We start from the raw sequence: 8,871 nt of genomic DNA, 5'->3' as shown, positions 1-8,871 counted from the left end.
ACCTATTATCTCCCCCAACGTCCGCCGCACTGCAAGGTGACAGAGACGACAACAGGCAGTGCAGCCGCCAGAAGGTTCCTCTGCTCACCTTACCTCACCTACCCCCCCCCCCCCCCCCCCCCCCACACACACACACACACACACACACACACTCACTCTCCTCTGTTCGCTTATCACCAACCCTTTTCTCACCCTCTATTCTATCCTCTCATCGCGTCTCATTTCCAATTTTCTTCTTCCCCATTCGAACGATCTTGTTTCCTCTCCTTTCTCCTCTGTCTTTGTCTCCTTCTGTCCTCATCTCCTCGGTCCTAATCTTCCTACACGTCTCCTACGTCTTCCTACACTGGGCTTGTCTCTCCTCTTCCTTCCTCTCCTAATCTCTGAATTTCCACGGTTGTCCCGGACCCGTCTCTCTCGTTCATCATCCCTCCCAACAGAATCCAGTTGGGCTCACACATGCACACACACACACACGCACACGCACACCAGACACCACACACACACACACACACACACACACACACACACACACCACACACACGCACGCGCAAACACACACATACCACTCCTCCTGTGGACAAATCCACTCACTACCAAATACTGAAACCCCTAAGAAGCGTTGTACGTGAAACAAGGCATAAATCGAACCTCCAGCTACGTCAGCTCCGGCTGGGTGGAGCAGGAGTAGGTGGGTGGGAATGATGGAGGACTGGAGGGTTTTGGGAAGTCGGGGCGGAAGAAAACGAGAGATGGTGAAATACTGTACGGTGTACGGTGTGAGTAAATGAGTCACACCGTCTGGTTCTCGTACCATGGGACACATTGGCATGTGTAGAACCAGGTAGAGATCCGGAGTATGCGGTTGGGATTTGGTTAATCAAATGTACAGTTTAACTGTGGTTCTTTAATCGCATCACGCAGAGGAATGGGATATAACGTGCGGTAGCCGTGCCAACAGCAGGCCAATCGACTAATGGTTGAACGCAGTGTAGTTGCCTGCAGCTAGCAGTGAAGTTATGAGAGAGAGAGAGAGAGAGAGAGAGAGAGAGAGAGAGAGAGAGAGAGAGAGAGAGAGAGAGAGGGGGCGAGAGACTGAGAGAGGGCAAGGGATAGAGAGAGCGAGAGAGAGAGAGAGAGAGAGTGTATTGTTGTTGTGTGAGATGAGTGGATTTTCTTCACTCGTGCTCTCCCACTGGACGGTAGGGTTCTGCCAGCGCTAGCCGTGTCTGATAACATGTCCGCCACCATCAATATTGTCCCAGGAAAGTGCCGCCACCGCGCTCTCATATTCCCTCATTTCATTGCCGCGATAGTCCCTGATGAACTGCGTCCTCCCGTGAAATGGTGGCGCCTCTCCCTCGTTGCATGTGATCTGATTTGCCTCTGTCCCTCATTCAATCACGGCGATGTGTTTCCAACGCGACGAGCAGGTACAAAAACAAATTGCAGAGCGAATTTGTGTTGCAGAGCGATGTGTGTTCATAAAACTAATATGGCGAGGGGGTGTGCGTGCGTTGAGTACAACAGCTAAGGGACAGCTTTGACAAACAAAAGATGAATCTGTAAATTCTGTCACGGAAGCCCATCCGACCACCCTCCCAGTCCCAACACATGCTCGGCTAATGAGGCCCAGTGAATTATTCAGGTCGCAAATCCGTCTACATCACAATCAAACCGACATGAAACAGAAGTAAGACTCTCGGAGTCCCTGCCGCGGTGGAGATGAGGTGGAGGCATTGGCTGTCCCCAATGCCACAAACCCTCTCTCTTACACTCTCCCTCTCACTCTCTCTCACATTTGCCGCCCTCTCCTTCCACTGCACAATACTAGCATTCTCCCGTTAAATAACAACCGATAAAAGGCCCGTATTTACCACCCAGTGTGAGGGTGATTAGCCATTACAAGCCATTTAAAAGTCTGCCCCTTCCCTGTGACACAGTGAAATCACAAGTGAGTGATGCATGACGGATAGACATGCCTACCAGTTGGTACACTCTACTGGGTATGACAGACGCATGATCTATCGATCGTACATCTGGTTGGACACTCCCCGCTTGATGGCGTGTTGTCACCGTGTCACAGGGCATGGCATATTTTGAAATGGCTTGTAATGTCTTATCACACTCACAACAAGTGGTTAAATAGGGGCCCTTCGAAGACTGAAAACAGATCAGAAAGGATTTATTTTGGTTTGAGGTCCGGTTACCAAGACAGAGCGTGGTTGGTTACCAGTCAAAATGATTAATCCATGTGCCGTTTTCTTGCAGCGATCACTTCTTAGAGGGACAGCTCGTTGGCGCGGCCCGCTGAAACATTGAATAGGCTCCGTTTCCATTCAGCCCACACGCAGACGCTGCTGGCTCGCATAACGACTCCAGCAGCATGTACAGAAGGCACCACAGGGATCTCAATCTTTAATATGGCTAATATCAGAGAGAGTGCGAAAGAGGGAGACAGAGAAACAGAGAGCGAGAGGCAGAGAATAAGAGCGGAGAGGGAAAAGCGAAGAACAGAGAAATGCATAGGGTGAAACAGAGACAAATTCTAAATAATGGAGGAAGTGAGAGACAGAGATCAGAGGAGAAGGAGTGTGTGTGTGTGTGTGTGTGTGTGTGTGTGTGTGTGTGTGTGTGTATGTGTGTGTGGGAGAAAGAGAGAGAGTGAGAGTGAGAGTGAGAGTGAGAGAGAGAGAGAAAGAGAGCAGATGATATAAATGAGAACGAGAAGGGAGAGGGTGAGGAAGAGAAAGACAATGCCAAGAGGAATCAGCAGTGATATTATTAGAAAGGATGTACAGGGGCACGTGTGTGTACGTGTGAGTGTGTTTGCGCACGTGTGTGTGCGTGTGTATCTGTGTGCATGCGTGCGTGCGTGCGTGTGTGCGTGTGTGCATGAGCAGTGGAAGATGGTGGCGGGAGGGGGAGGAAAATGTCACGGCCAGTATCTAATGAAGGGCCTTCCGGGAACTATAGTTAGATAAATTATTTAAAGGCTTTCATTTAAAAATGTCCAAAAAGCTGTGCTGGGCGATGATTTGGCGCAGGGGGCTGGGAAAGGTCAGTTGTGTGTTGGGAGTGCTTCATTAACCTCCTGCCACCTCCCTCCCTCAATTATTTCTGTCACAGCGTGGCCGGCGGGGGGGGTGGAGGCGGCTGGTGGGTGGCGGATTCTGGATTCACCCGGGCAGTCACTGTTCTGGAGCAGATACCAACGCCTCCTCCCCCCCCCAAACCCACACCCTGGCCCCTGTCACGGCCACCTGAAGCCAGGCAGAGCCCAGGAGGGCTGGCAGGTACGAGCAACGGCTTATCTCCAGACCTGCTGCTGGTGGCTGTGTCCTGCTTTCTGCTCCTGGACCGATGTCGGACCGGTCTCGGCACCGTGTCACATCATGCAAAGATGTGGGGAAGCGATGGCTGGGAGGGTCCAGAGTGCGTGCGTGCGTGCGTGTGTGTGTGTGTCTGTGTGTGTGTGTGTGTGTGTGGAGTTGGAGGAGGGCTGGGGAGCAGCCTGGCCTAAGGACTGTTGGAGGAGTGTTTGATCTCGCAAAACTGTTTTTTTTTTTATAAATAAAAATGCTGGGGAGGTTACGAGTGCTGCTGCGAGGGAGAGCATACACACACACCAACGAGAGACTCGCACACACACATTAACACCCAGACACACAAGTGCACGTTCATCCACACGTTAACACACACACACACACACACGCACACACACACGGACACACACACACGGACACATAGACAGACACACATGCATGCAATTACTTTTTTTTCCGGATGGTTCCTTATCCACGGGCACTAGCAGGGGAAGACTTTTTTTAATGTCCTCTTCACTTTTCTGATTTCTCACTTCCGGCCTTTCTCGCACGCCCCATGAGTCGCTCACTCTTCCACAGAGCGTAGCCTCGCTCTCTCAAGGCCCGTTGGGTCAGGCTGAGGCGGGGGTGTCAGCGATGGGGGGGGGGACAGTGGCTGTGGTGGAAGGACTTTCATGCTGTTGAATGTGATGATGATGATGGTGGTGGTGGTGGTGGTGAAGACGGGGGTCGTGGATAGTGGTGATGTTGGTTTTGGTGGGTTGTGATAATGATGTCGATACTGGTGGTGGAAGTGGTAGCGTTGGTGTCGATGTTTGCTGTGGTGTTGATGGTGGCAGTGGTGATGATGATGATGATGATGATGATGAGGATGATGACGATGATGATAGCTTACACTTTTCTCCACTGAGTCAAGTTATTGCAATGTCTCGTAGCTATTGAAAAACTTGAGGTGATGTGTTTAATAGTTCTATATATCGACATGCGTAGGCGGTGGTGCATGTGAAGGAAGGCGAGGTGAGTTGGACAGCCTGTTTCCCGGCGTGGAGGAGAACACCTCCTCCACGCCGGCAGTAAAAATAGAGTCTCCGGTGACACCGTGCCCCGAGCTCCAGAGGTAACCTGATTGGACTGGGAGGTGAGGATCCCAGGCCACCAATGCACTCTGAACCTCTCTCTCTCTCTCTCTCTCTCTCTCTCTCTCTCTCTCTCTCTCTCTCTCTCTCTCTCTCTCTCTCTCTCTCTCTCTCTCTCTCTCTCTCTCTCTCTCTCTCTCTCTCTCTCTCTCTCTCTCTCTCTCTCTCTCTCTCTCTCATAGCCAGGCGACTCTGCTAATCACTGATTGCCGTGTTGGAGACCAGCTGACTGAACCACGAGTGGGCTAAGCGACATACACAGAGAGAGTGGGAGAACATGAAAGGGAGAAAGTTTAAAGGAAATGGATGACATTGTGAACGACACAATATTTGACGATTTAATCCAATTTCATTAGATGGACTGACAAACACACAGGCACACACACACACACACACACAGGTGGAAATCGCTCACATGCATCACGAAAAGCAATTCAATCATTCAAGCAAAAAAAATATTTACATTGCAGTTTAACCATTTGAACGAAAAAAGAGCTGCAGTGCCTGTGCGGCCTTCAGCGTTCCTGTAGGTCTCGATCAGACCCGTTCAACTGGCAAGTGTTGCGGCGACCTCCACACAAGAGCCTTAATGGAGCCGCTGCATCAAAGAGGTGGCTAATCAGCCCCGACACGGAGATGTGTCACCACATGGCAATCCTCCAGAGCTGCTGCATGTCTCGCGGGACCCTACCCGATCAACTCCATCCAACCTGACCTCCAGGAACTCAAACTATGCAGCTAAGCCCACAACTCACCCGCACACACACATGAACGCACGGACACACGTACACCCACCGACCGTTAAACACGTGCACACCAGGCTGATGGGAGACAAAGGCGTAGGAATGCATCAACGCACACGTACATTCTCACACACACACACACACACACACACACACACACACACACACACACACACACGTGCAAACACAAGCACAGCAATACACACACACATACAAATGAACTAATCAACCCAGCAATACCCAGACTCATCAACATCTCTTTGGGGATCTGTTCATGTGTGCATGTGTGTCAGTGTGTGTGTGTGTGTGTGTGTGTGTGTGTGCATGCGTGTGTGAGTGTGAGTGTGTGTCGGGTCGATGATAGGCTCGTGTTGATGAGTTGCTGATTAAAGGGGTAAAAAAACGGCAACTCATCTTGATGCATTTGGGTCGATCACACGTCGGGAGACGCTGCGCGGCGGTCAGGCCTATTTACGGACGGAGTGGCGGCGGTAATCAGCCGGCGATAACCCAGGCGTTTAATTGGCTCTAATCCGCCTGCCGGAATGATGAGCAGCGCTTATTCTTTTGAGGTCCAAATCACCGCCGCAGGGGGGGGGGGGCGAGACTTCCCCCTCGTCTCGTCGAGAAAAAAAAAATCAAGACTTTAAACAGCACGGTTTTCAAATAACGCTAACATGTGGCGCTACGTGCTCATGCTAGCACGATGTCCAGGGAGAGGGAACCACTCGGTGCTTATGACCGTAGCGCGCAGTAAGCCAGTTCAAGCGGGCATGAGGCGATTTGTGCTGCGCTTGGGGTGGCTGCCTGTCCGCGCATGAGACCACAGCATGTAATGTAAATCCGCTATATGATGGTGCAGAGAAATGCAATCTGGCCAGCTCTTCTCCCTGGAGGAGCACCCTGCCTATTTGCATTGAAATGAACTGTTTAAGTGAACTGACACACACGCACACACATTACGTACACTTGTGTGCAAATGTGTGTGTGTCTGTGTTTGTGTAGCGGCAACACCCGGGGACGACGCGTGCTTGTGTGTTTGTGTCAAGAAGGACCTTGGCATGACTGATCCCCGCACTCACACAAACACACACACACACACCCACACACCTCATGACCCCACCAGCCGCAGAGTATTAAATAGAGTGGGTTTGGGGAGAGGGGGGGGCGGTGTGTGCGTACATGTGTGTATGTGCGTGTCTGTGTGGTTGGAGGGGGTGATTGTACTCACGCGTGTTTCAAGTCACAAGGGGCTTTTGTCCTGGTGTGTGTGTGTGATACGCAGTATTTCCCTTCCCCTTGCCTATAATCACTTTTCCTCAGCTTACAGATTTACAGACATAGGGTCTGTAACCTGCAAGCAGTTTTCACTGATTGGACCTTGGGTCCAAGCACACAGAGGGCTGCTAGATTTGTGAAAAAAATCAGTCACGATTTCTTTGCTCAATATTGAAATCCCGATTATTCAAACGGTTATTTTTGAGTTTGAAAACATGATGCATTTATTCAGCATTGCTCTCCAAAAAAGCACACACGCAAAATGCTCAAATCGAAAATAATGTACAAAAATGTATCTAGCTCTTCTGCAATTTATATTAATCATTTGATGGATAAAATAAAAATCTCTATATATATATAAAAAAAAAAAAGAATTAACTTAACTAAGATTATATTAGTTTTGAGAACGTTTGACGCAAAAATCGAAATCGCGATCAAAATGTGATTAATCGCACAGCCCTAAGCACACATATAAATAAAGGGCACAGGGTCGCAAAACACTGCCATAATACAGAGGTTACAATCCTAAACTTTGTTATGGCAACAGTTCTAAATTATTCTAATGACAAGAACACTTCATATAATCATATTATCTGACTCGGATGTTTCTGTTTTATGCAATGTGGTTTTATCTGATCGCTTGGATTTGATCGATTGTCAGTGTGAGTGTGTTTGTGTTTTGTGTGTTAGTTTGTATTTGTGTATATGTTTGTTTGTTTGTGTGTGTGCCGGTGTGAGAAATGTCATCATGTCAGCGGACAATAGCTGGCCTCTTGCTGGAGGAGGTGATGTCTCATCGGCAGACATTATCTATGGATCACAGCACGTCCACATCGAGTGCTCTTTATCAGTAATCAATAGGGCAGCCGGCTCATAATGGCTCTCCCTCGTTAATAAAAGCCTACCCTGCGGTGACCGCTGCTCTGGGCAGTGGACACACACACACACACACACACACACACACACACACACGTACAAAGACACACACACACGTACAAAGACAGACAGACAGACAGACAGACAGACAGACAGACAGACAGACAGACAGACAGACAGACAGACAGACAGACAGACAGACAGACAGACAGACAGACAGACAAACAGATAGACACACAACTTTTTTTTTTAAAGCACACAGAAATAAGTACAAAACGCAGAGGGTGCAAACAAGAACGCGGATTGAGAGGGAGAGAGCGATCGACCAGCGAAGGTAGTCTCTCCTGGATAGCCCATCTGCGTTGCTAGGCTTCTTCCCTGGTCTGGGTTCCACCTTTAAGACGTAACTTTGTAAAAAGCCACAAACTGAGAATTGTTCTCCTTATTTTTTAAACTCCACTTCAGCAGGGCACGGGCAATGGGTAAATCTAGCATTTTTGTCCTTATTTTTCTACATCCACTTCAGTGGTGCATGGGTGGTTACAGAACAAACTTGAGTCCTGTCAGGGAGTACTTTCTCTACAAAATTGCCCATTTAATGGCTGCTTCATAGTGTGTGTGTGTTCAACTGATTCTAGGATATTTTCCTTCGTTGGATGCCTTTGATAGGACTGCACCCAGTCCTCCCGGATGCATCCTTATGGACTACAAATTGGCTGTTGAAGTTTCGTACTGCTAGGACTGGTTCATGGCAGACAGCACTGGTCAGTTTATTTTGTGCAGTCTCTGCTTCCTCATGTCATTTTCCCTGTTGATGTCTCTGAGCCTGAGGGAGGTCCTACAATGGGGCTGCGATTGTGGCACAGGAACGAACAGCCCTGTAGTATCCCACCAGGCCTGGAACAGTTTTTACTTGTAGCTTTGTGCTTGGTCCGGCCCGGTTGGTGATTTTATCCAGTTTCTTTGCCTTTGGTCTCATGTCTCCTCTCTGTGGTTCGTCCCGGGTATAATGATCGCCTTAGCTTAGATTACTCCAAATAGCATCACATTGTACTGGTACAGCCCAACGGGTGTAGGAGAGCTTGTATTTTCCTTGTATCTTCTTGTCAGTGGTACCTGCAAATAACCCTTGGTCAAGTCAAGGATGACTTGGTGAAGTCAAGTGTGCCGGCTGTAGCCTACCGTGTGTCCCATGCCGTTAGATGAGCTCATCCACCCATGACATCTGTCAGGATTCAAACTTGGGCACTTTCTAAAGTACTTTTTTAACTTTGCCATTATTTTCTATTTTATTACTAAAATGCATTTTTAACCTTGGCTTTATTTTCTATTTTTACCAGAAAGATACATGATCTGATACGAGAGAGAAAGGATCAGGGTTTGAGACCCAAGCTCTATTTGGGTTAGAATCCTAGAATAATCTTGGTTGAAGTCCAAGAGAAAGGACTAAGTTCCTTTAGGTCGGGTTGGAGTCCCAGATAAAGGACCAAATTCCTTTAGGTCAGGTTGGAG

This window comes from Gadus macrocephalus, chromosome 5, assembly GCF_031168955.1.
Source record: "Gadus macrocephalus chromosome 5, ASM3116895v1".
Lineage (NCBI taxonomy): Eukaryota > Metazoa > Chordata > Actinopteri > Gadiformes > Gadidae > Gadus > Gadus macrocephalus.
This window is presented reverse-complemented; position numbering follows the sequence as displayed.